This window comes from Mastigoproctus giganteus, chromosome 7 (genome assembly GCF_048544385.1).
Source record: "Mastigoproctus giganteus isolate SK-2022 chromosome 7, ASM4854438v1, whole genome shotgun sequence".
NCBI classification, from domain to species: Eukaryota; Metazoa; Arthropoda; class Arachnida; order Uropygi; family Thelyphonidae; genus Mastigoproctus; species Mastigoproctus giganteus.
In genome coordinates, this window is record NC_143581.1 from 192,311,621 (window position 1) to 192,337,372 (window position 25,752).

Consider the following 25,752-nt stretch of genomic DNA (forward strand, 5'->3'; position numbering starts at 1 on the left):
AAACTCGTGGCTATAATCACTAAGCACAAATAGAATAATAACTGACAAACTAAAACATGTTTCCGATATAAAAAATGGTACTTACATTTTGTGAATTCAAACAACCTTAATGTTTCAAACCAATTCTTGCCGTTTCCAAAATGTTCCCACTTGATCAAATCACAATTACACATGCGCAGCTCAAAATATTAGGATTATTAGTGAGCGAAGCAGCAAGTCTAATACAGTTAAATAATCTAATCCAAATGTTTAATTCAAAGTCGCTTTACACGAGAAAAGCAGGACCTAGCAAAGGAAGCTGGACAACTTATCCAGAAATGTCGAGTGAACAAGTAACTGCTTAGTACATCAAAAATCACTGGTTATGACAAAAACGTATATTGCCGCTTTTTTCACTTACAGGCGGCTATAAAGGTAGACGAAGAGTGTGATTGGTCCTATTCGGACGTCTGTGAGAGCTGTATACTCTTAACATTTACTTACTATATTCTGGAGTCGGCCAGATGTAATGCTATCAAACCTCCAGAGAAATTTGCGTTGTTCTGATTGGCTCTGGCTTGTTTGTTTCGAACACTCAGTGATCTACGCAGGATAATGGAGATTGGATAGACGGTGTTTGTTTCGAACACCCAGTGATCTACTCAGGATAATGGGGATTGGATAGACGGTGTTTGGTTCGGATAGCTCTTTGTTGGCTGTCTATCTTTAATTATTGGAGACCTCTGGCGCCGGCAAAAGTAACTGTACACTTGGAAAGAAGGGTAGAGGGGTTGGAAGTATTTCCTGGGGAAGCATCTGAGATCGGGGAAGAGAGCAACCCAGCACCAGGAGGTGCTAAAGAATTCAAGACAGACTTCCCAAACAGCTAATAGGCAGCCAAACGAACCAAGCACCGTCCATCCAATCTCCATTATTCTACGCAAATCATTGAGTATTTAAACCAGAATATTCAATAACAGAATACGTAAAACATTCAAAACAGAATACGTAAATCATTCAAAACAGAATATGTTCGTTATTGAGTATTCAAAACAAATAAGCCAGAGCCAATCAACACACCGCACCTTTCTCTGCAGGCCGATATGGTATCGCAGTCTGTCCAACTACAGGATATAGAGCTCTCACAGACGTTCGACTAGGATCAATCACCATTTTCTTCTACCTATGTAGCTGCCATGAATTCGTTCCGTAGAGGCAAATGAACATGTTCTGTGCAATTTTTTTGCAGTCTATAAAACCCTCAAAATCTTCTGTTTAAGATCGGAACATACGATAATCTCATATTATTATTATTATTATTAGCTATATGGTGCAAGGAAGTCTGAGGCTTATGCTGCACCAGCCAAAAAAAAAAAAAAAAAATTCCCGAGTTACCCTTAGAGAGAGAGAGAGAGAGAGAGAAAGAGAAGGGAATTTCTACTTCGAGTGTTTGCAAATATTTAGTTATTTTTAGTTTAATATTTCACCTATACGTCAAAAAGGTGTTCAATAAATTATTTATAATTTGTGCAGAGCAGTGTTTTTTCATTCTTAGTATAAAATTTGATCAAAATCTATCCACCTCGAGTAGAGTTATTAGATATGCACACGGTGAAGAATCACCCAACCGCCTTAAAAATAAATAACCACTTTTAGTGCTCTGCACCATTTATACTGAACATCCATGGCAAATGGAATCTGAGTAAATGAATGAATGTTCATTCGAGCTGGCTCATTCTGTCTATGCCCAGTTTTAATTATAAAGGCATAAAATGTACTTACTGACGCAAAGAAGCAGTAATATATTATTCCAACATTATTACGAGTTTCACATTTTTCAGCAGTGATGTCTGAACAGTATTAATATTGTAAAAAATTCAAACATAACTACTGCTACTCAATAACTACTGCTTCTTCAAAAAAAAAAAAAAAAAAAAAAAACTACACAGTGATTAAACTTGGCAGTGGCTTGAAATGTCGACGTCATGAGGAATTTTTATCGGCTTTTTCACAACGTGGTGACTTAGCCTCATGGAAGAGTAACACTGTTTTTGTGTCCAGCAAACAGACAAATCGACTACATAACACAGTTTATATGCCGACCGGGCTAGCCCGGTCGGCATATAAAGTGCCTGCCTGGCAACCCAAAGGTCGCGGGTTCGAATCCCGCCTCGGGCTTCGATCAAAGTACTGCAAAAACCTTGGGAGGTGCATTATGACCACAGAAGCCGATGCGCCAACAACTACCAAAAAAAAAACCCAGTTTATATAGGCATAATATACACTGTGCTGCCACTTTATTAGGTACACGTACCTAGTAGCTTGTTTAGCCTCCTTTAGTCTTCAAAACAGCCTGAATTCGTCTAGGCATGGATTGAACAAGATGCTGAAAACGTTGTGCAGGAATGGAGTAGAATGCAGTGTGTCACGCAGTTCCTTGAGATTCGAAGTTCCTTGCCCCGTTCCTGGTACAAGCGCAGAGCGGCGCACCCTTTACAGTCCGCAACTCCATACGCGAGGTGCATGTCGGCCAGTTCAACGTTTGAATACTCGTCCATCCTACTGCCTCGGGAACCGGTTCGCAAATGCTGACTTCCAGCGGGATCGCTGTTCATGCGACCTCCCGTTTAACGTCCTGTACCACATGACGAAGGCATTTCGACTTGCAATGCTATGTGATTCCGATTCGCCTTTGTGCCCCCTACACCTCCTGCAAATTTGTTGCACTGGTACTGAATCACCATGTATATACACTATTCTGCCACTTTATTAGGTACACCTACCTAGTAGCGTGTTGAGCCTCCTTTAGCCTTCAAAACAGCCTGAATTCGTCTAGGTATGGATTGAACAAGATGCTGAAAACGTTGTGCAGGAATGGAGTACAATGCAGACATGAGTGTGTCACGCAGTTCCTTGAGATTCGAAGGAGGCGTAGGCCTGCAGCGAACAGCCCTTTCCAGCTCATCCCAAAGATGTTCAATGGAATTGAGATCCGTGGACTGAGCGGGCCACTGCAGCAAAGAAAAGTCATTGTCATGTTCCTGGAACCGTTCCATAGTGATTCGGGCTTTGTGCATCGGCGCATTATCCTGCTGGAAGTAACCATCTGACTGAGGATAAACTGTTAACATGAACGGATGCACTTGGTTAGCAACGATGTTCAGGTACGATGTGGCATTCAGACGTGAATCTGTGGATATCAATGGACCCAACGTGTGCCAAGAAAACATTCCCCACACCATAACACTGCTCTCACCACCTTGCACATAGTCGTCAGACATGACGGGTCCATGGATTCACGTTGTTTTTCGCCAAATTCAGAGCTTTCCATCAACATGATGCACCAGGAACTTCGACTCGTCAGACCAAGCAACTGTTTTCCAATCCTCGATAGTCCAGTGCTGGTGTTGCTGTACCCACAGGAGGCGTGCTCTCTTGTTCTTCATTGATAACAAAGATACGCGATGTGGCCGTCGGCTGTTGTAGCCCATTCGCGACAAAGTGCGACTAGCGTTCCGTTGCGATATTTTGTTCTGCGCACCATGGTTGTATTCTGACGTTATTTGCGACATTGTGGCCCGTCTGTTTGCTTGCATAATTCTAGCCATCCCCCTCCGACCTTTCTCATCAACAAGCGATTTTCTTCCGCAGGAGTGCCGTTGAGAGGATGTTTTCTCTTCGTTGCACCATTCTCGATACACCCTTGAAACTGTGGTGCGTAAAAAGTTCAGGAGAACTGCCGTTTCAGAGATGCTTTTTCCAGCACATCTTGTGCCTACTACTATGCCACGTTCGAAGTCCGTTAGATCACTCCTTTTCCCCATTCTTGCTACGGTTTGTATGCTTAACTGATACTAGAAAAGTTGTTCTGCTGCATTTATATCCACAACTTTGGTCATGTGACTTGCAACTTTTTTTTTGTTTTTTTTTTAAGTTTTTGTTGTGTGGGCCATACACTGTGATGTATAGAGAGAGTGGGGGGAAAGATTGAAGACTGGAGGGGAAAGACAGAAGTATGGGGCCAATAGGGAAGGCGACCCCAGATATCAGTGCGGCATGCCCATGCCGCACCAGGAGAAGTAGACGGGGGGGAAGTCCCCTCCCCTCCCACCAGGATATGGAGAGAAAGTGGGCCAGGCTAGGTGTCCAACCTAGATCGCCAAAAGGCGAGGCAACAGCGTAGCTGCGGTCACAGTCATGGTTTTTGATTGCCAGTTCAGAATCACTTTAGGTGGGTTACTGCGGTCACAGTCATGGTTTTTGGATGTTCACTTCAGGTAGGTCACAGTCTTGGTTCAGTGTCTCACTAGTCACAGTGTTCGTCTTATGGGGCCAGAAAGAGGAATGATGACTCTGGTCAGTTTGTAGTACTCCTTTGATGTCAATTCAGGTAGTCATATTCGTTGAGCATCAGTCCTGGCCTTTTGCACCAGGTCATGAATGGAGAGGTATCTTTGTTGGTAATTTCTTCTGATCGGTTGTAGTCTTGAATGTCTCCTCCTTGGTTAGTTTCAATGGAGTTCTTCTATTCAGATGTTTCCGTATTGTTGCTGATAGCGATTTCGGTTCTCCGTCTGTTAAAGATGTCCTGGGCATAGCGGCTGAACGCGGTGTACTCGTCTTCCGAATCCAGGAGGTGATGCGCATTGTCTTTTGGTACGAACTTTATACTGGTGATGAGTACTGATCTTTGTTCCTCATAGCATTCACATTTGTGTATGATATGTTGCAACGTCTCCATATTGCCACAGGTGCAAGTTGGGTCCTCGGTCAGTCCGAGTGCATTCAGTTTTGCGTTAAAGGGCCCATGGCCCGTCAGGACCTCGCCATAACAACGGATAGAACCATTTGGGCCCGGGTAGAACCATTTGGGGGCCTTTGGATAGGTCTTGTCTACATAGGGTATGAATTTCCGTGTGACTTCACCCTTGGTCGTCTCTTGCCATCTGCTCTGTCAAGTTTCTTTCAGTTGTTCCATGATTTTCTGTTTTTCCGTTCGGTGGTTGTTTCTAGGGTCCAGTGTAAAAGTGTCAAACGTGGTCGGTGTTCCCTTTGCCAGGTAGTACATCAACCCACATCTTGCCACCTCCAGGTCCAGAGGGAGAGTTCCCGCCAGGACCTGCAGCGCACAGGTACTCACCGTGTTACACGCCCTGGTGATGGTGAGGAGTATTTTTCGCTGTATTGTTTAGAGGATTCTTTTATTTACTGCGGTTCTTGCTTTGGCGTACCAAATAGGGCTCCATAAGTAATTGCTGGGACAAAAATCTCTTTATAGTAGAGGGATAATGTTCTTTTGTTTAGTCCCCAGTCTCTGCGTGTTACTCTGACTACTAGTGCTGCGTATTTTCTCAGCTTCTCCTTCAGATATAAGAGATGTTGTTTAAAGGACAGGTTGGAATCTAGGATAATGCCTAGGTATTTCATCTGTTTGCTAGTTTGATTGTGCTTCCCCTTACTTTTATCTTGGAAGTTGTGGGATAAACTATTCGTGTGCACAGCATGGGTGTACCTAATAAAGTGGCAGCACAGTGTATATGGAGCAATATGACAAAAATCGCTGATGCGTTAAAAAAAAAAAAAACACTTTACAGGCAGTATACACTGGCGTTAAAATAAAGTGAATCACCTAGGAATTTCACATTTCTAACCCTTTTCGCGATGGTATGTTACATTAATGACTAGCATGACAAATAGAAATACAGTATAAACAAAAGATTTTATTAATAGTTAAGGCAAAGTAATATAGCTAAGTAATATTTGACAGGTGTTCTCAAAATATTCCAAAATGAGCATTTGCAACCTTTATACAACACGACAGTTAAGTCTGAAATGTTATCAGAAGCCCTCAATTTGCTTCAGTATATCATTTTAAATGGAAAACAAAATGAAAAGTTCACCAGGTGCAAACTAATATTTAGTTGAACCACCTCTGGCCCTGATGACAGCAGCACACTGTCTAGGAATTAACAGATCAATTTCTTAAGATAATCGACTGATAGTTGATGGATTCAAACATGAATTATGGCTTCCTCGAATTCATGAAGGGTCTTTGGTTTAGTTCTAGCAACTGCAGATTCCACACGATGCCAACAGTTCTCTATAGGATTCAGGTCCTGGCAGTCTCCTGGCCAGTTAACAGTTGTAATGGACCGTTCTTCCAACCATTTTTTTCCTGTAACAAACACATTACTGTCGAACCTGTAATGCAGAAATGAAGCTGAACTTACTACAGAAGTGCCTACTTACACTCTTCGCCCGATGACAAGGAGCAGAATCGTCCTGAAAGATGCAGTTATTTGGCAGGTTGAAATGGTCTCTAATGGTTGGCAGCAATTTGCCTTCCAATATAGCCAGGTATCCATTGGCATTTACGGAACCTTTTATAAACTGCTGGTGATACGAAATGCACCCTCATATCATTTGGCTGGTAGGGAATTTCACTGCAGACACCATATAGTCTGGATGGTATTGTTCACCACGTCTACGGCGAATCGTTTATCTCCCATCAGAGCCATGCAGGTTGAATTTCTTCTCATCCGAGAAAATCACTGACTTCTACTGCTCGGGGGTCCCTTTCACATGCTCCTTACACCAAATTAATCGGGGTTTTTTAATTTTTTGTGTGAGGAGGGGCTTCTTGTTACGACGATGGACTACAAATTATTCAAATTATTATTTTAGGGTTGCCCGTAATTGAATACATTAAGCCGTATTTGTGTCTGTAAATTGCGTATGTTCTATGGTTGATTTGCCTGTGTTATCTACGCCTGAGACCAAGTAATTCTGCCACGGAGTGAAAAAAGCCTATTAAAGTTTCTGACGTCATCGACGCGATTCTAACCCGGACTTTTTTCCACCCGGTATGGGGAGGATGGTGACGATACCACTGTGCTACACGCGCAGATGGACGACGGCCTACAAGTCCATTTTTGAAGAGGCGTCTTCTGACTGTTACTGCACTTGCTACCACTGCTGTATGTTCGTAATTCCCATTCTCATTTAAGCTCAGCCGAAGAAGCTTTACGGTTTTTAAGGCATGAGCCCTTCAAAACGCGGTCCTGTTTTGCCGTAGAGACACGTTTGCATCCGGTTCCTTTTTCCCTATCAGCAGAACTAGTGTTCTTGAGTTTGGAAAGAAATCTACTCACTGTCGACTGATTACAATACACTCTATATATCTATAAGCCATATGGCGGGAAAAACATTCTTCCTCACGTAAAGCACCAATAGCACTCTTTCTTCGTGGCGTCAACTGCACGGAACTCGCTGTCCTGACACAAGCAAAGAATGACTGCAACTCTTGCAGAGCGTGCTTATATAGCTGAAAGTAACAGATGATGCAAAATTACATTATCACCTACGCCTGTCAATCTTAACTGATGCAATCTGTAAGAAATATTTGCATATACTTACCTTATTCGGACGACAATTTTAAAGGATGATGCACTTTTTTATTATTTATTATTAAAATCAGTTTATTTCCCAAGAAACCTCGGGTCACCCCGGGATGGCTCTTTGCCAGAAGGGTGTGAATATTTACAGACTAAGGCGCGAGGAACACAATGTACAATAAACAAGAGTACAGGCGTGTCGACCCGAGACTTTTACAGGATTAAATATACAATAATGTACAAAATATACAGTAATATAGAAAATATATGATTGCATGAAGACAAAAAGTCTTTGTCATATACAAATAGGCAAGTTAAAAAAAAAAAAAAACAGTCTGTCCAGGAGCAGGTGAGTATTATTAGTTCATAATCTGGTAGCAGTTCTCCTGTAGGGCTTGTCTTCACATAACCTATCAGGGTGGATCCTAAATTTATTAAAGATCCGAAGACTTTCTCTGAACACCAATGTATAGTAGTAGTAGTAGTGGCATGTGATGCAAGAAAGCAAGCGTATGAGCTTATGAAGCATCAGTCAAAAAAAAAAAAAAATTACAAAACAATCCCCTCTAAATATTTGCCCAGTTCCTCCTTAAATTTATTTAACCTATCAACTTCCATAACGACAGATGGAAGTTTGTTCCAGCAATTAACCACCCGCTGGCTAAAGGCAAATTTCTGCCCATCTATTCTACATCTGTACTTCCTCAATTTCAATTTATGCCCCCTTAGGTTCGTAATCTGAACAAGTCGAAGAATCTAATCAGAATTCAGCGTGCTCAACCCATTCAAGGCCTTATACACCTCAATCAGATCATCGCGTAGGTGCCTAGTCTTCAGCTGCTGCAATTTGCAGAACTTAAGCCTCTCCTGGTAAGAGGATCCCTTCATTCCCTTCACAAACCTTGTTGCCCTTCTCTGTACACGCTCAAGCAAATCTACATCCTTCCTAAAATGAGGCCTCCAGACCTGCATGCAGTACTCAAGGCGTGGCCTTATCATTGCCTTATACAGAGGAACAATCATCGCCTTTTTCCTGCTAACAAAATTCCTGTATATCATTGACAACACCCCATGACCTGCCCTAGCAGCCTGTCTGCATTGCTCAGAAAACTTCATATCTGCCTGCACAATTACTCCCAGGTCTTTTTCATTTTCTATCTCTTAAGTGTAGTTCCACACAGTTGTTACGTTTCTCTGGGGTTAAATAAAATAAATAAAGTTCAGCCATTATCAACCCACTGCAGGATGGAAGCCTCCTCAACAATTCATGCTGAGGGAAATGGACCATAATCTGCCACGCTGGTCCGTTGCGGGTTGGCAGATCGACCGTATTCAGCGTCAGGGGCTTGAACCCCGGTCTACTCAAAGAGCGTGTGCTACTGCACTCCCGCTCCTGACCACTCGGCTACAGAGGCCGGGGTTACTTCTACCCATATGCAATACTTTGCATTTTTCAATGTTAAACTTCAGTTGCCACTTCTCAGCCCATCTGTCCAAATTTTCTAGATCATGTTGCAGTAACACACTACTACTACTGTCATTAACAACCCTGCCAACCTTTGTATCATTTGCAAACTTCGATACTAAGCCTGATATACCTTCATGAGTATCATTGATAAATATACAGAACAACAGTGGATCCAATACCGAACCCTGTGGGACTCAACTAATAACACTAGTCCACAAAGAGCGGCACCCATTGATTACCACCCTTTGTCTTCTCAACCAACTCCCACTGAACCATCCTTTTATCCATTGTAGCAACTTACCATTCTGCTCCAATTTGTACAGTATCCTTCCATGTGCAACAGTGTCAAAAGCTTTCCTGAAATCCAAGTATATGATATCAAAATTATTTTTTGCATCCAGTATATACTCACTTCGCTTGCCCTTTCCTTTTAACTTGTCTGGTTCTTCAGATTTATTCAAACTGGCCATCTCTACAACATCAAGTGGAAGTTTATTCCAGCAACTACTCGTCTCTGGATGAACGCAAATTTCTGGACATATATTCTTTTTTAATCTTTTTCAGTTCGAACAATTTGTAATATTATTTATAAATTTTAATTGATATAATAGAGAAAAGCGGCATCGTAACGCTAGTCCGTTTTATCAATATTAGAAAGTAATTTCAGTAAATTTTTCCTTTAACAGACCTTGGAAATACTGTAATGGCTAACTTCCACTAAAACAAGCTTTTCGTCAGTATGGGACCTGGTGACACATAATTGCCATAATCTGAGGGCATTTAATATATTTTCTCAATAATGCAGGGCGCTAGAGAGACAGGAATTATCTCATTATTACCTTTCACCAGCCTCCCGAGGGTCTCAGACATCAGTAGAAAGTCATTTGAACTTCCAGATGACTTTCTGTGAGAGAAGAGCTCTTGAGTACCTGTACAGGGTACACAAGAGGTCTTTAGTCTTGAATAAACTTTAGTCAGAATTTCCACTGTCGCTGCATGACACAATAAAATTTCAGCTTCTTCTGCTTGCACAATAATTACAAAAAATATTTGTTATTCAAACAGTGTTACAACATCTTATTTGATAGTACCACATTTTTTCTAACATTGCACTAGTTTGATGACAATATGTATTTCTTTTGAATTTAACCGAAACTCGGATTTACTGCTCTCACTTCCATATAATCCGTTAAAGAGAAGTTTGGTTGGGTTTAAATTAGTTTGAATATGGCAGTATTTATTTAGTCGATCATGACTAATAAAACTTGTGGGCAAAGCGATCGTTGTGTTATGCTCTTTATGAGTATTTGTGAATATTTGTTAATTTTGACACAGGAGGGCGCAAGACACTGTTGCTATGGGAAACTTCATCCGGGTGACACCGCATTTCTAGCCAAATTCTTGTATCGTTTGTGATACGAGAATGCCAGGTTGAGGCAGGTGAGTGAAAGGCATGGTGGTGATGTGAATCAAGTCAGCCTGGTAAAGACAAAAAAAATCCTACAGATTTTATATTCTGTTGATATAATCTAGACATTTTTGGAGTAATGTGTAAAAGAAGTAACTAAATTTTAAAAATCAGCCATGGAGCGGGAAGCCAATGTAAACACCTGTTTAAAACTATCTTCTAGCGCTGTTTGGCGAAGTGTTTTATGCGATCACTTCCTGAACAATTGAGAACCACTATTCTTTATTAATATATCTTTCTGTTTTTCATATTTTGGTTTAGTTATAAATCAATTACAATTAGTTTAATATGCAAGAGATACGGCCAAAATTTAATATGTCCGATTAATCACTACGCAGAAAGGCAAATTTTCTTTTAGGAAGCTTCCATTACAGGTAAGTTTACTTTGAAATACTTTTCCATTACAGGTACTGTTTACTTTGAAATATACTGTTTTTTTTTTTTTTTTTTTTTTTTAGTATACCATCCATGCATTCCATTTTGTACAATTTTAAATTAAAGTATAATAAGGATCAATTAGCATCAGTAGAGTCATATGATGCAAGAAAGCAAGCTTATATAGCATCAGCCAAAAAAAAAAAAAAAAACAAACCCGTAACGTTTCATACAATCAATTCAGTCCAAGGGTTTGCCTAGTTCAGCACTGAATTTATTTACACTGTCAACTTCCACAATGACAGATGAAGCTCGTTCCAGCAATCAGCCACCTGCTGGCTAAAGGCAAATTTCCACACATTTATTCTACAACTGTCTTTCCTCAATTTGGATTTATGCCCCCTCAGGTGAAGAATCTGAGCAAGAGGAAGAATCCCATCAGCGTTGAGATTTGCTCAAACCATTCAAAGCTTTATACACCTCAAGCCTTGGGTGCCTAGTTTCCAGATGCTGAAATTTGCAGAACTTAAGCCTATCTTGGTAACACCAACCCTTTGTTCCACTCACTAATCTTGCTGCCCTTCTCTGTACTCGTTCTAGTAGCTCAGCATCTTTCCTAAAATGAGGCCTCCTGACCTGTATGCAGTACTCAAGGTGGTGCCTGACCATTGCCTTATACAAAGGGATAATGACTTCCTTATCCTTGCTAAAAAAATTCTTATATATCATTGACAAGACACAATAAGCTACCCTTGCATCTGACTGCACAATTATCCCCAGGTCTTTTGCATTCTCCACTACCCTGAGGGTAATACTGCACAGTTCATATGTTACTCTGGGGTTACTGCTACCCATATGCAATACTTTGCATTTGTCAATGTTAAACTTCAGTTGCCATCTCTCAGCCCATCTGCTCAACTTTTCTATATCCTGTTGCAGTAGTGTACCATCCTTACTGACATTAACCCCTATATCTTCATCAATATCATTGATAAATACAGAAAAGAACAATGGGCCCAATGTGGACTCCTGGGGAACTCCACTAATAACATTTGTCCACGAAGAGCAGTATCCATTGTTTACCACTCTGCCATCTCTGACTCAGCCATCCCTTTATCCATTTTAGCATCTTACCCTTAATGCCAAACCTCTCCAATTTGTACAGTAGTCTTCCTTGCGCAACAGTGTCGAAAGCTTTCCTAAAATCCAAGTATATGATATCAAAATTATTTTTTGCATCCAGTTCCTTTGTGACCACATCATAGTATCCAATCAGTTTGGTCAGACAAGACTTCCCCTTAACAAACCCATGCTTTGTCTGAACTATAACTGCTGTCTTGTCTGGATGATCCTGCAATGCTTCTTTAACCAGTGACTCCATTATTTTCCTTGGAACAGAAGTTAAACTAAACTAACAGGTCTGTTAAATCTCCCTTTGTGAATTGGGGATACATTTGCACATATACAGTCTGTGGGGACCTCCTCTGAGTCAGTAGATGCCCTTGCAGGTAAAGGTAAGGTAAACTGCAACCATTATCAATCTACTGCAGGATGGGAGCCTCCTCAATGGTTCATGTTGAGGGAAATGGACTATAATATGCCACGCTGGTCCAGTGCGGCTTGGCAGATCAACTGTATTTAGCTGTCGGGGCTTGAAACCCGGTCTACTCAAAGAGCGTGTGCTATTGCACTCCTGCTCGTGGCCACTTAGCTATGGATGCTCTCATAATTATGGCTAAGGGTTTGCTTACTTCCTTTGCTGCCTCCTTTAATATAACTGGATAGATCTCATCGACCCCATATGCCTTCCTTATGTTTAACTTCATCAGTTTCTCCTCCACTTTGCTCTCAGGTATTACAAAATCTTTTAACTCCCTGTTAGAGTTTGATAAGCTTCTGGTCTCTTCTGTCCTACAGAATTCCTCGTGTGAATGTAGATGCAAAATACTCAAGTTTATCAGCTGCTTGACCAGGATCATCAATAGTCGCACCATCTATGTTAAGTGGACCAATCTGATTCATCAACCTTCCTTCTAGAGTTTACATAAGTAGTATTAGTAATAGTGGCATGTGATGCAAGAAAGCACGTGTATGAGCTTATGCAGCATCAGCCAAAAATAAAAAAAAAAATCACACCATTCCCTCCAAATGCCTGTCCAGTTCCTCCTTAAATTTATTCAACCTATCAACTTCCACAACGACAGATGGAAGTTTGTTCCAGCAATTAACAACCCACTGGCTAAAGGCAAATTTCCGCACATCTATTCTACACCTGTCTTTTCTTAATTTGAATTTATGCCCCGTTAGATTCGTAATCTGACAAGTGGAAGGATGCCATCAGAATTCAGCGTGCTCAACCCATTCAAGGCCTTATACACCTCAATCAGTTCACCGCGCAGGTGCCTAGTCTCCAGCCACTGCAATTTGCAGAACTTAAGCCTCTCTTGGTAAGAGGATCCCTTCATTCCCCTCACCAATCTTGTTGCCCTTCTCTGTACACACTCAAGTAAATCTACATCCTTCCTAAATTGAGGCCTCCAGACCTGTACGCAGTACTCAAGGTGTGGCTTGACCATTGCCTTATACAGAGGGACAATCACCTCCTTTTCCCTGCTAGCAAAATTCCTGTATATCATTGACAAAATCCATTACCTGCCCTGGCAGCCTGTTTGCATTGCTCAGAAAACTTCATATCTGACTGCACAATGACTCCCAGGTCTTTTTCATTTTCTACCACCTTAAGTGTAGCACCACACAGTAAAGAACTCTTTGCTGTTTTTCTTTGCATCCTTTGCCAAAGAATTCTTGTAATCTGCCTTTGCTTGCTAACCTCCTTTTTGACTTGTTCACAGATTAGCTTATATCTACCATAGGTATCTGTGTGTCCTGATAATTATATGCATCCCATGCATTTTTTTCTTTTCTGCCTCAAGTCTCCTTAGTTCATCAGACATCCATTTAGCTCTAAACCTTGAACAGTATTTCTTAGTTGGTATTTAAAGCCTAGCAACTTCCAAGATTAATTCCTTGAATGCGTCCCATTTAGAATTTGCTGTTGGTAACATCTTCAGTTGGTCCCACTGTATAGAATTTAAAAAATATCTGAGACCACTGTAGTTCCCTTTATGAAAGCAAAAACCCTTCCATTTACCCCTGATGACAGTTACATCTTTGAGTAAATCCCACAGCAGTACACTGTGATCACTGTCACCTAGTGGTTCCTTTATCTGCAGATCAGATTTTTAATGCATTTATAATCACTGCTGATAATCAGATCAAGAGTATAACTCCCTCTGGTTGCCTCCCGAACATGCTACTGTAGAAAATAATCATCCAATAAATCTACAAAAGTCTTGCTAGTATGTAAGTGATCAACCCACACTTTCCAGTCTGTGTCTGGTTAGTTAAAATCCCACATTATAAGGCAATCTGTTTTACTGGCCCACTCTATTTCAGCTAACACATCTTCATTACAATATAAAATAAATAAATAATAAAAAAAATTTAATAAAATAATGATTTTGTTCTTTGCACGCTTCTTTGAGTGTTTACTGATTGTTATTTGTATTAGTAGTGGAAAATGAAAAAAGGAAGCAAGCTGATACAACATCAACCAAAAAAAAAAAAAAAAAAAAACTTACATTACCTATCCATCCCCTCTAATAATTAGTCTAATTCTTCCTTAAATTTATTGAAATTATCCACTTCCACAACACCAGATGGAAGTACAGTACAGCAATCAACTACCTTCTGGCTGAAATAAAATTTCTGCAATTTTTTTTCGCTGTTCCTTAACTCAATTTAAATTTATATTCCTTTATGAATGCTGTTTGAGTAAGAGTAATGATATCCATCAGCATTTAGCTTACTCAATTCATTCAAAGTTGTTGAATTATTTTGATTGTAGTAGTTGTGTGGATATAGTGAAGTAGTGCATTTGGTGCTAACCAGTGTAGTGTTTGGAGTTGCTTCTCAAATTTGAAGGTTTGTTATACAAATCATTTATAACCAAAAAACACAACATTTACAAAACTTGGAATTATTTCAATGTGTAACAAATTTTCAAATCTATTCTGTTTATCTGTATTGCTTGGTGTTTCTTTCTAAATTTGAATATTATTGGGTTTTTCTGAGGGGGGGAGAGTGTGCACCCTCCTTGAGCGTTTTCATGGGTGTCGTCAGAGCCCAGGAACACATCTTCAGGTGCTCCCAATATTTTCCCTCCTCAGCGTAGTTAGAGCTTTTCTTGGTCCCTGACTAATCTTAATGTGTTTGTCTAGTGATAAGTAGGACCTGAATCTTGTATACTCTCGGATTTTAAACAAAAATCTGCATGTTGGAATCAGTGCATTGTGCAAAGACACCAATGAATCCTGGTTTTGGATTTGTGGTGTTGTGATAACCCTTTTTAATTACTTTTTAAACTAATTCTGTTGTTTCCTGGGTGAATGAGAGTTTTTGGCAGAGAAAGAGAGAGATCTTAAAAACTTAACATTATTCATTAACAGTACAAATAAATATATGATACATTTTCAACACACAGTTCTAGTATAGATTCCACATATTATTTATTAATCTAATAAAACATAGTCGCAGTTCTCCATTCATAACTTTACTGTAGTGTTTGCGTCCACAATATCCATTGTTAGTAATTCTAGTTAATGCCTTTAAAACCCTCTGTTCCCTGGCATTATTTATGATAAGGATATTTATGCATGAGAACCACAATATACACTTATGTTCACAAATATTAGGAAACACGTGCTTTTGGAAATACATCCCCTCCTAAGTAACCATCATTATTACTTCAACTTAATACCATCAAAACCATTAGCATTAGCAGAGGCATTTGATGCAAGAAAGCAATCTTATGCAGCATCAGCCAGAAAAAAAAAAAAAACCCACTTCCACTTCACCCATCTGTTCGTTCCAAATACCTGTCCAGCTGAGCCTTAAACTTATTTAGGCTATCAACCTCCACCACAAGGGATGGAAGTCTGTTCCACCAACCAACCACCCGCTGGCTAAAGGCAAATTTCCTCACGTCTATCCTACATCTGTCTTTCCTCAATTTGAATTTATGCCCTCTCAGGTGATTTTTCTGAGCTAGAGGAAGAATCCCATCAGCATTGAGCATGCTTAAACCATTCAAGGCTTTATACACCTCTATCAGATCACCTCACTGGTGCCTAGTCTCCAGACACTGTAATTTGCAAAACTTAAGCCTTTCTTCGTAAGAGCACCCCTTTGTTCCATTCACTAATCTTGTTGCCCTTCTCTCTACTCGTTCCAGCAGCTCTACATCCTTCTTGAAATGAGGCCTCCAGACCTGTATACAGTACTCTAGGTGTGGCCTGACCATTGCCTTATACAATGGAATAATCACCTCCTTATCCCTGCTGGAAAAATTCCTGTATATCATTGACAATACTCCATGAGCTACTCTTGCGCCCGTCTGCACTGCTCAGAGAACTTCATATCTGCCTGCACAACCACCCCCAAGTCCCTTTCATTCTCTACCACTGTCAGTGTAGTACCACAGAGTTGATACGTTGCTCTGGGGTTGCTGTTTCCCATGTGTAGTACTTTACATTTGTCAATGTTAAACTTCATTTGCCACCTCTCAGCCCATCTGCTCAACCTTTCCAGATCCTGTTGCAGCAGCATAGTGTCAGTAGTGTCCTTGACAACCCTGCCAACCTTTGTATCATCTGCAAACTTGGACATTAAGCTTGATATACCATCATCAATATCATTTATAAATACAGAAAACAATAATGGACCCAACACTGAGCCCTGAGGGACTCCACTAATAACATTAGTCCACGATGAGCAGTGTCCATTGATTACCACTCTCTGTCTTCTCCCCCTCAACCACCCCTTTATCCATAGCAGCAACTTGCCTCCAATGTCACACTGCTCCAATTTGTGTAGCAATCTTCCATGTGCAACAGTATCAAAAGCCTTTCTAAGATCCAAGTATATAATATCAAAGTTATTCCCTGCATCCAGTTCTTTTGTGACTGCGTCATAGTATCCAATCAAGTTGGTCAGGCAAGACTTCCCCTTAACAAAACCATGCTGTGTCTGAGCTATAACTGAAATCTTGTCTAAATGATCCTGCAGTGCTTCTTTAACCAGTGCCTCCATTAATTTTCCTGGAACAGAAGTTAAGCTCACAGGCCTATAATTACGTGTGTCAGCCTTTGATCCTCCTTTGTGAATTGGGGTCACATTTGCACATTTCCAGTCTATGGGTACCTCCCCTGAGTCCAAGGAAGCTCTCATAATTATGGCTAAGGGTTTGCTTACTTCCTTTGCTGCCTCCTTTAATATAACTGGATAGATCCCATCCACCCCGGGTGCCTTTCTTGTGTTTATCTTCAACAGTTTCTCCTCCACTTTACTCCCAGTTATTTCAAGACTCTGTAGCTTACTGCTAGAGTTGAATACACCTCTGGCATTCCCCTTGCTGAATAACTCCTCATGTGTGAATGTCGATGCAAAATATTCATTTAATTTGTTAGCTACCTGAGCAGGATCATCAACAGTTGACCCATCAATATCAAGTGGACCAATCTGATTCATCCCCTTCCTTCTAGAGTTTACATAAGTAAAGAACTCTTTGCTGTTTTTCTTTGCATCCCTTGCCAAGGATTTCTTGTAATCTGCCTTTGCCTGCCTAACCTCCTTTGTAACTTGGTTGCATATCAACTTGTATCTATCATAGGCTTCTGTGTCATGTGTTAATTTGTAAGTATCCCATGCATTTTTCTGCTCTGCCATATGCCTCATTAGTTCATCTGACATCCATTTTGGCCTAAACCTTGAACAATATTTCTTAGTTGGTATGTAAAGCCTAGTAGCTTCCAAGATAAGTTCTTTGAATGCTTCCCATTTTGAATTTGCTGTTGGTAACATCATCAGTTGGTCCCACTGTATAGAATTTAAATACTGTCTCAGTCCATCGTAGTCGCCTTTATGGAAGCAATAACCCTTCCCTTTACCCCTAATGGTAGTTACCTCTTTGAGTAAATCCCACTTCAGCACACTGTGATCACTGCCACCTAGTGGTTCGTTTATCTGCAGATTCGTAATGCATGAAGAATCACTGCTGATAATCAAATCAAGAGTATTACTCCCTCTAGTTGCCTCCCGAACATGCTGATGTAGAAAACAATCATCCAATAAATCCACAAAAGCCCTGCTAGTGTGTGAGTAACCAGCCCCCAAATTCCAGTCAATATCTGGGAAATTAAAATCTCCCATTATAAGACTCTCTGATTTACTGGCCCACTCTATTTCCCTGTACAGTTTCTTATTATACTCATCAGAGTCATTAGGCCTATAGCACACTCCTACTCTCAATTTTGATCTCCCAATGCTTATGTCACACCAAACTGACTCAACACTGCACTGTCCGGCGATGTCGACTGGCTTCACTTCCTTGGTTTTTATGTGTTTCTTAACTAATAGCATAACTCCTTCCCCCTTCCTATCCTGTCTATCCTTTCTGTAGACGCTGTACTCCCCAAATTGCAGTTCTGCATCCCTTATATCTGTGTGACACCACGTCTCTGATATCCCAACAATATCTGCCTTTGATGTTTTGAGCAATACCTCAAATTCATCAAATTTATTTACTAAACTCCTAGCATTGGTGTACATGCAAGCATACCTGCACCTGTTTCTATTCTTAGCTACCCTAACACAACCCATGTGTTTACTTGTACCGCAATGGCTCCCAGCAGTCTCTGAAATACCATGCATCTTGTTTTCCAGGCTTCTGCTCATTCTAATAGAAGCAGTGCAAGAATCTCTTTCACCTCTGCCAGTGGCTACTGTCAATCTATTGGTCTTTGTCTCCCCCCAAGCTAGCAGTTTTCCGACCCACCTAACACTGCCTCGATAGCATCAGCAAATATTCTTGCACCCTTTCTATTTAAGTGTATCCCATCCCTGTAGAAGCAATCTCTCCTGTTAACAAGTACAGTCCAGGCTGAAAAAAATTCTACCCCTTGAGCCTTGCACAATCTTTCCAGGGCCGAATTGATCGACAAGGCTCTCATCATATACTCTCTCCTATCGTGTCTGGGCAGAATTGCAGACACTTTCAAATTCAACCCTAATTCTCGGCTTTTGTTCAACAGTGACCTGTACTTGTTAAGTAATTCTGCCGGTCTCCTACTCTTAATATTATTAGTGCCAACGTGTACAACTATATCACCTTTTGTGCCCTTAAAAGATGATATTCGCTCTACAACGTCATCAACCTTTGCCCCTGGCAGACATACCCTGGTCCTGTTCCACCTATCTTTTTTACAAAGCATGTTTCCCGTTTCCCTGACAATAGAGTCACCAACAACTACTAGTTCCTTCGGGACCAGTGCATTCTGCCTTGGGGGTTGTCTCTGTGTCACGCGATGCCCAAGTGCAAGCTCTGGCGTTGATGTGGGCAGCTGAGAGCTTGATGGGCCCCTCAATTTAGTTTCTTCGAGGGCATTCACCCTGTCCATCAAGCTCTCATATAGGCCCACAAGAACGCCGAGTTGTTGCTTGATATCGATACACTCCTTGCATCGCGCACACACACAAAGACATCTATTCCTTGGCCATATTTATCAGGTTACAAGGATACTAAAAATGAGACACATAATATACACTGACTTTACTAAATATTAAGTCACAAGACATTGAGAATGTAAACCTATCCTGTTACATATCCATATTACCTTCAGGTAGTTACCAATAGTTCGGTATGGTTATTGCTTATGTTTCCCTCATTATGACATTTACTTTAATACACAAACTTTTATATAAAAACTCCATATCTAAGGTATTTGATCAATGCAAACTTGAAATCTTCAGATATATTATAGTAACACTTAGGTGTTTAACATACAACTGCTAGAATTCGTTAGGACGAAATCATTTTTAAGACATGCCTTTCAAGCTTATAAAACATGTTTCACTTACCAAGCCTAGGGCACCTCCATAGCCAGGTGGGCAGTGCATAGCAGACACTTCTTGATTAGACCGGGGTTCAAGCCTGTCACCACCAAATACGCAGGATGCGGAAAGGTCGTGGAATGACCACCGCATATTCCCGGAGCAATATGGCCTTAGTTGCTAATGCTCCTAAAAAAAAAAAAAAAAAAAATCAAACGAAGTCTATTTCATCAGAAGGTGATTATTGATTCCTCCACCAATTGAATAACCATGGGCACAGTCTCATCAGAAGCCAGTTCTCGAACTTCCTTTGCCAAGTTGGACAGTTTTGGACAATGGCGATCCCTTAGTGGAGCTGCTTGGTCTTTCTGGAACTCATGGTCTTTGTTGCCTTCCTGTTCACTCTCATCTCCTCCACTCCAACTCTTCTCCCCTTTGGGTTCCCTTTGTTTTTATTGTCTGACATAGTCCCACGCTGGTAATCTCCCATCACACCAATGCCACATTCTGAATGTCCAAAAATGCATGTTTGCGCTACAACATTCCCTTTTTTTGGAAGTCGTAACATGATAGTATATCTGTAAGAGGATGCAGATTGAGGCCGGAGAAGTATTTGCTTCTAAATTTAACCTTTTTGAACTGCTCGCACTTCTCCGAGATAGCAGTTCTTTTGATTACACCCAGGCCTTTCCAACTGTTCTCTGTTGTTCGGTTATAGTGGAAATTTTGCAATCCTTATTGTCCTACACATTTCCTTTTAAATAGTATTTGATTTTGCTCTTTAACCAAAATGGTGGGTTATTAATAAACGGTATCAAAAATATCCAGGGTAACAGGAACATGTTAATTTCGTAATTAATCTACATTAATTAGACTATAGGAAGGGGTGCAAATTTCCACTGTAACAATATGCTGATTCTGAATATGACCTTAGTTTTTGCATATCAAAAACTAAGGTCATATTCAGAATTAACCATTTTTGCATAGCATTAATGGTTTACCCAGAAATAAAAGAAAAGTAAATATGCAGTAATGCTATATCAGATTTATTAACAACGTACAGATTCAAAGAATATCAATGTTTAGTACAAGTAAACCAAAAAAGGTTTAAGTGTATAAGACTTTAAATTGTTTTAGTACATTAATGCTGATATCATCTTTAACTTTACTGAGATGAAACACACAAAGGGGACAAATTTAAAGTGGAAAAGGATGGTTTTGGAATAGGTGTGGAAAAATTCACATTCAGCCAAAGGTAATTAATAGTTGGAATTAAACTTCTGCCTAATATTATGGAGGTGAATAGTTTGATTAAGTTTAAGGAATGTTTAGACAAATTATTAGAAGGAATGGGGAAATATTTTATTTATTTTATTTTTTTTGGTTGTTGGTGCCATATAAGTTTTACTTCCTTGCATCATGTTGCCATTACTGATGCTTACATTACTTACATAATACTTTCATTACTTACATCTTTGTTAGGTCTCCTCACAGGTGCCTAGCTTCCAGACACTGCAATTTGAAAAACTGAAACCTTTCTTGGTAAGAGCGTGCTTCTGTTCTCTTCATTAATCTTGTTGCCCTTGTCTGTATCTGTTCCAACAGATCCATGTCCTTCCTTAAATGAAACTTCCAGACTCAAGATGGCTCAATGCAGCCTAACCATTGCATTATACAATGCAGTGGTTAGGCTGCATTGGATCACCTCCTTCTCTCTGCTAGCAAAATTCTTGTATATCATTGACAGAACCCATGAACCATCTGCACTGCTAAGAGAACTTCACGTTAGACTGTATAATTACCCCCCCCCCCCACATCTTTTTCTTTCTTCACTACCTTGAATATGGTACCACCCAGTTGGTATGTTATTTCCGGAATTTCTGCTTCCCATATGCAGTATCTCAAATTTTTTCAATTTTAAACTTCAATTTCAATGTCTTACCCCATCTGGATAATTTATCTATATCTTGTTACAGTATCTCACCCTGGTTGACTGTCTTTAACCACCCTGCCAACCTTTATATCATCTGGAAACTTTGACATTAAACTCTTGATATATCTTCATCAGTATCATTAATAAATATTGAAAACAACACTGGGTCCAGCACTGAAACATGTGGACTATGCTAATAACATTATGCCAAGAAAAGCAATACCCATTAATAACAACTCTCCACCTTCTGCTACTCAATCATTCCTATATCCATAGCAGTAAAAAAAGTAAAGTGCAGCCATTATCAACCCACTGCAGGGTGGAAGCCTCCTCAACAATTCATGTTGAGGGAAATGGACCATTATCTGCCACGCTGGTCCAGTGCGGTTTGGCAGATCGACCGTATTCAGCAGTCAGGGGCTTGAACCCCGGTCTACTCAAAGAGCGTGTGCTACTGCACTCCCGCTCCTGCCCACTCGGCTACGGAGGCCTCTCCGTAGCATCCATAGCAGTAACTTGCCCTAATGCAGGGGCTCCCAAACTTTTACATTATATGCCCCCTTAAAAGTTTTTATCAATTTTGAACCATCTTTATTAATTATTATAATGTCAAAATAATTTGTTCCTACTTTAAGTAATTTTTAAACAAGCATTAATAAGATAAAAAAGGAGTATATCACATTAGTGAGAAAGATGTGGTTGTATCGTGGAGCATAATTTTTTAAATCATGGCTTGAGTCCTGAAATGATACTTTGTTTCTAGTGTTGCAGCAAATGAGAATCCTGTCACACAAATAAGATGTTGCAAGAGGTAGAAGAATTTTCATTGATTTTTTGCTGAGATAATGGTATTACTCTTCAACACTTATCTAGAATTCTTCTACTGAGAAACTTAAGAAAAAGAAATTCAGAAACTTAAGTTGCAAAGAAGTATCGGAGAACATTTCAATGTACCTTTCTTCCTCTTTGATATAAACTGATTACACAGAAGAGAAGCAACATGAAAGGGATCTCTTTCCAGTTGTATTTGTTGCTCGGAGTTTCTAGAAACTACTTGGTGAACTGAGATTAAAGATTATTTAAGCGTTGTTTAATTTCAGTGAAGTTCATTTGTCGATCATTGTCCTCTACAATACTCTTTAAGCAGGGAAACGTCCAATTTCCTAAGCTACAGGCCAACTTTCTGATGGTGTTGATTTTCCATTCACTATTAGAACATTTGTAGCCCTGCATACCTGTATTTTCAATGACTTGAACTTCTCAAAAATGTCACTTAAGTAGGCTAATTTCATTACACAGCTTTTATCGCAGGAATATACAGAATTTTTTTGATTTTCTTCTTCTATAAAAAGAGCTAATTCTTTTGATATGACTCGAGCCACATTTCCTCTTGACAGCTGCTGAGAATTGCAGTAGAACAGGAGTGACTTGTGTTGAGCTCCCATCTCTTTACAAAGCTGCACAAAAAGCCTGCTTTTCAATGGATGTGTTTTTATAAAGTTCATGGTTTTAATCACACTATTCAATACTTCCATTCAGTTCTGGGCATAATTCCTTCATAGCCAGTGATTCTTGATGTATCGTGCAGTGTCTCCAAATAGCTGTTGGTGCTAATTGTTTAATTAGAACCTGTATTCCGTCAGTATTTCTGGCTATTACTAGGCCTCCCCTCTGTGCACATTAAAATGCAGCCTGACCACTTTAAATGTTTTTCTTTCTTGAAATAGTAGTAATACTAATAGAGGCATGTGACGCAAGAAAGCAAGCGTATGAGCTTATGTAGCATCAGCCAAAAAAAAAACACACAACCATTCCCTCTAAAAGTTTGTAGTTTGTTCCAGCAATTAACCATCTGCTGGCTAAAGGCAACTGCCTTTCCTCAATTTGAATTTATGCCCCCTTAGGTTCGTAATCTGAGCAAGTGGAAGAATCCTATCAGAATTCAGTGCGTTCAATCCATTCTTTGGCAAGGATTGAGAAATATTTGGCAAGGGATGCAAAGAAAAACAGCAAGGAGTGCTTTACTTATGTAAACTCTAGAAGGAAGGGGATGAATCAGATTGGTCCACTTGATATTGATGGTTCAACTGTTCATGGTCCTGCTCAGGTAGCTAACAAACTAAATCAATATTTTGCATCTACATTCACACATGAGGAGTTATTCAGGAAGGGGAATGCCATAGATGAAGTAAACACTGTCAGTGAGCTAGATGATCTTGTAATAATTGGAGTAAAGTGAAGGAGAAATTGTTGAAGATAAATACAAGAAAGGCACCGGGGTGGATGGGGTCCATCCAGTTATATTAAAGTAGGCGGCAAGGGAAGTAAGCAATCCGTTAGCCATAATTATGAGAGCTTCCTTGGACTCAGGGGAGGTACCCACAGACTGGAGATGTGCAAATGTAACTCCAATTCACAAAGGAGGACAAAGGCTGACACAAGTAATTATAGACCTGTGAGTTTAACTTTTGTTCCAGGAAAATTAATGGAGGCACTGGTTAAAGAAGCACTGCAGGATCATCTTGACAAGAATTCAGTTATAGCTCAGATACAGCATGGTTTTGTTAAGGGAAGGTCTTGCCTGACCAGTTTGATTGGATACTATGATGTAGTCACGAAAAAATTGGATGCAGGGAATAACTTTGATATTATATATTTCGATCTTAGAAAGGCTTTTGATACTGTTGCACATGGAAGACTGCTGCACAAATTTTAGCAGTGTGGCATTGGTGGCAGATTGTTTCTATGGATAAAGGGATGGTTGAGTGGCAGAAGACAGAGAGTGGTAATTAATGAACACTGCTCATCGTGGACTAATGTTATTAGTGGAGTCCCTCAGGGTTCAGTGTTGGGTCCATTATTGTTTTCTGTATTTATAAATAATATTGATGATGGTATATCAAGCTTAATGTTCAAGTTTGCAGATGATACAAAGGTTGGTAGGGTTGTTAAGGACACTACTGATGCTATGCTGCTGCAACAGGATCTGGAAAGGTTGAGCAGATGGGCTGAGAGGTGGCAAATGAAGTTTAATATTGACAAATGTAAAGTACTACATATGGGAAACAGCAACCCCAGAGCAACGTATCAACTCTGTAGTACTACACTGACAGTGGTAGAGAATGAAAAGGTCCTGGGGGTAATTGTGCAGGCAGATATGAAGTTCTCTGAGCAGTGCAGATGGGCTGCAAGAGTAGCTCATGGTGTCTTATCAATGATATACAGGAATTTTTCTAGCAGGGATAGGGAGGTGATTATTCCCTTGTATAAGGCAATGGTCAGGTCGCACCTTGAGTACTGTATACAGATCTGGAGGCCTCATTTCAAGAAGGATGTAGAGCTGCTGGAACGAGTACAGAGAAGGGCAACAAGATTAGTGAACGGAAAGAAGGGTTGCTCTTACAAAGAAAGGCTTAAATTTTGCAAATTACAGTGTCTGGAGAATAGGCACTGGCGAGGTGATCTGATAGAGGTGTACAAAGCCTTGAATGGTTTGAGCATGCTCAGTGCTGATGGGATTCTGCCTCTTGCTCAGAATAATCACCTGAGAGGGCATAAATTCAAATTGAGGAAAGACAGATGTAGGATAGATGTGCGGAATTTTGCCTTTAGCCAGTGGGTAGTTGGTTGGTGGAACAGACTTCCATCCCTTGTTGTTGAAGTTGATAGCCTAAATAAATTTAAGGCTCAGCTGGACAGGTATTTTGAACGAACGGAGGGGTGAAGTGGAAGGGTTTTTTTTTTTTTTTTGGCTGATGCTGCATAAACTTGCTTTCTTGCATCATATGCCTCTACTAATGCTAATGCTAATAAATATACAAAACAACAATGGGCCCAGCACCGAACCCTGAGGGACACCACTAATAACATTAGTCCACGTAGAGCAGTACCCATTGATTACCACTCTCTGTCTTCTCCCACTTAACCAGCCTTTTATCCATTGTAGCAACTTGCCTTTAATGCCATACTGCTCCAATTTGTACAGTAGTCTTCCATGTGCAACAGTATCAAAAGCTTTCTAGAAATCCAAGTATATGAATCAAAATTATTTTTTTCATCCAATTGCTTTGTGACCACAACCCAGTATCCAATCAAATTGGTCAGACAAGACTTCTACTTGACAAACCCATGCTGTGTCTGAATTATTACTGCTATCTTGTCTATATGATCCTGCAATGCTTCTTTC

The 25,752-nt window shown here is 40.2% G+C and overlaps 1 protein-coding gene across 1 annotated transcript in view; it reads left to right on the forward strand.

The window, feature by feature from the left end:
* Positions 1–10,266: 10,266 nt before the first annotated feature.
* Positions 10,267–25,752, forward strand: part of LOC150083500 (AN1-type zinc finger protein 4-like) — a 146,913-nt gene continuing 131,427 nt past the window's right edge. The window contains exon 1 of the mRNA XM_090378514.1: positions 10,267–10,683. The gene's annotated coding sequence lies outside the window, so the exon portion shown is untranslated. The remainder of the gene's footprint in view (positions 10,684–25,752) is intronic.